A 2849-nucleotide genomic window follows, 5' to 3' on the forward strand; every position below is an offset into this window, starting at 1 on the left:
GCCCATTCCTACCTGGGTCTCTCCTCTTCTTCATCACAAAAGCCACCACAGCTCCAATGATGGCCACAACTCCAAGGACAACCAGGACAGTAGTGTTCACCATGGTAGAGTTGGTGGATGGAGGAGGCTCTGGGAAGGGCAGTTACAGGAAATGAAGGTGAAGGTCATGACCCCAGCTCTCAGCCCTGACCAGCTCAGGGTCTGCAGAAGGCTCCAGCTTTCCCTGACCCCAGCTCTGCACCCACACCCTCCTTACCCCATGTCAGGGTGAGGGGCTCAGACAGCCCCTCATGTTGCACTTGGCATGTGTATTTCTGCTCCTTCCCAAGAGGCACCACCACAGCTGCCCACTTCTGGAAGGTTCCATCCCCTGAAGGCCTGGTCTCCACAAGCCCCATGTCTTGGGTCAGCTCCTCCCCACTCAACTGCCAGGTCAGGGTGATGTCAGCAGGGTAGAAACCCAGGGCCCAGCACCTCAGGGTGACATCACCTTCAAATCTGGGGTGATAGGTCACATGTGCCTTTGGGGGATCTGAGAGAGAGAGTTAAAAGGATGAGGAATCTTGCTTTCTTCTGGGGACTCAGCAGTGTTCATGTGGTCATTCTGGGATGCACAGGAGAACTGGGGTGGGACTAGGGTGGCCATCATCTAGACCCCAGCTAGAGCACATGGACCTGGGAGCATCTGTTCTTTGGGGGGTGCTTTAGGATGTGAGTGTCACAATATGGGGCAGGAGACTCCAGATCTCTGCAGACTCTGGTCCTGAGCTAGGTGAGGTCCAAGAACCTGAGAAAAGGTGGACTCTGACTCTAGAGACTCTGAGTAGAGCATAGAGGGAGGCCTGAGCAAAAGCTCCCCCATGGGTCCAGGGCCATTGTCAAGGCTGATCTGCTTAAGGATTTGTCTCCCCACAGGGGAAAAGCAGCCTTGAGGGGGTCTCTCTCCCTCCTCTTCAGCCCTGTGCCTGCTGGACGGCGTTCCCACTGAGTTACACCCCAAGGCTTTCCCCCAACCCCAGAAGAAAACCTAGGAAAGGTCTCCAGGGTACCTGAGCTCAGCAGAGTCTCCTTTCCCAACTGTAGGTATATTAGTAGCCACTCCATGTAAGAACCTTGCAGGTATGCCCTCCGGTGGTCGGCCTCATCAGCCTCCTTGGACTTGTACTTAGAGATTTGTGAGGCCATGTCAGTAGCAGTCCAGGAACTCAGGTCCTTGTTCAGCAAGAGGTAATCGCAGCCATCTTAGGCCTCCTGACAATACCCGCGGAGCAGGCGCCCATTGGGCCCCACGTCGCAGCCATACATCCACTGCAGTGTGTGAGATTCTGGAAGGGACATGCTGGTCAGTGTAGCCTGCGGTCTTCTTGCCCGCCATCAGTGGATACCCCAGAACTTTCAGAAACAAAAGTGTAACCGAAACCTAAGCAGAACTCTGTGGGGGCTTTCTTTGTCTGAGGTTCTGGGCAGGCATTTGGATGAAACTTTGACTCAGCGGGTCAAAAAGACCCAGGCCCGTCTCAGGGGACATGGAGGGATCGTGTCTGTGTCCTCCGACCCGGGGTCACTCACTGCCCTTGCTCTGGTTGTAGTAGCGGAGCAGGGTCCTCAGGTTCACTTGGAACCACTGCTAGTGACCCTTGGCTTTCTGTGTCTCCTCCTCACAATTCTGCCTCTCTTGCTCCAACCACTGCACGCGCGGCTCCATCCACGGATTCTCCGCGTCGCACGAACTGCGTGTTGTCCACATAGCCGACGACTATGAACCGGGGCTCCCCGAGGCCGGGCCGGGACACGGCAGTGTGGAAATACCGCAGCGAGTGTGAGCCTGGGGGCGGCGCGCGGTGAGACCCCGACCTCTTCCAGGCTCAGGGTCCCAGGTGAAGGCAGAGGGACTGCGATAGGGCGACGGAACTTGGGGTGTTCCTCTCCCCCCGCTCCCCGCCACTACCCCAGACCTCCCCCTCTTCGCCTCCCCCAAGGCTCCCCCCCAGCCTCTCCTTGCAGAGTCTTTTTCGCCCCTGACCCCCTCCCCTCACTTACTAGTCTGGGTCAGGACAATGGCGCTGGCCAGCACCTGGAGCAAGTAGGCAGAAGGTAACATACTCCCTCCAGGAGTCTGTGGGGAGCTTGAATGAGGACTGTGTTCCTGTTGACTCTGTATGTTGGAATCTCTGCAGTCGCTGATTGGCTTCTATACACACTAGGCGTCCAACCGGAATGAGAACTTGTGTCTTTGTGAAAGAGAAAGCAGTAGGAGCCATTTACTTGACCTACTGCTTTAACCCCAACTACCTTCTATGGCACTTGTCTTCTTGGGCACTCTGTTTCTCCAAGTCTTGTTGCAGAATCTGTGCAAGTTTCGGCTTAATTAATTAGCTAATTAATTAACTTTACGTCCTGACCACAGTTTTCCCTTCTCTTTTCCCAGTCCTTCTCCTCCCCTATCAGTCCCTCCATTTTCTCTTCCAAAAAGGGGAAGCTTCCCAGTTGATATCAGCCAGCCCTGGCATGTCAAGTTGTAGTTATTTTATAAATTATGTTTATATGTGTGTTTGTGGATAGATGAGTGCAGTGCCTGAGGAGGACCAGAGTGTCAGATTCTCTGGCACTGGAGTTTCAGGTGGTTGTGGGTTGCCCCGCGAGTGCTGGGAACCCACCTTAGGTTCTTTGCATGATCTTAGGTATGTGCTCTTAACAGCTGAGCCTTCACCCCAGTCTGCTTCCTTTAGTACTCTGTTCTGTGTAAACATGCAACACTGTAACTATACAAGTGGCACTTATTAGGATGGTTGATATAAATGTAACTCCACCATGGAATGTTTCTCTCTGGCTGTGCTAAAACCGCCAGG

The 2849-nt window shown here is 54.1% G+C and overlaps 1 pseudogene across 1 annotated transcript in view; it reads right to left on the minus strand.

Annotated features, from left to right (window-relative positions):
- The window catches only part of LOC116074440, a 4812-nt pseudogene extending 2650 nt beyond the window's left edge, over positions 1-2162 (minus strand). Inside the window, exons 1-5 of the transcript XR_004112197.1 lie at positions 2041-2162; positions 1570-1825; positions 1050-1325; positions 257-532; positions 3-129 (exon numbers count right to left, since the gene is read on the minus strand). The product of XR_004112197.1 is annotated as an H-2 class I histocompatibility antigen, D-37 alpha chain-like (transcript). The remainder of the gene's footprint in view (positions 1-2; positions 130-256; positions 533-1049; positions 1326-1569; positions 1826-2040) is intronic.
- Between the last annotated feature and the right edge of the window lie 687 nt (positions 2163-2849).

Source organism: Mastomys coucha, unplaced genomic scaffold (assembly GCF_008632895.1).
Source record: "Mastomys coucha isolate ucsf_1 unplaced genomic scaffold, UCSF_Mcou_1 pScaffold3, whole genome shotgun sequence".
In the NCBI taxonomy this organism is placed as follows: domain Eukaryota; kingdom Metazoa; phylum Chordata; class Mammalia; order Rodentia; family Muridae; genus Mastomys; species Mastomys coucha.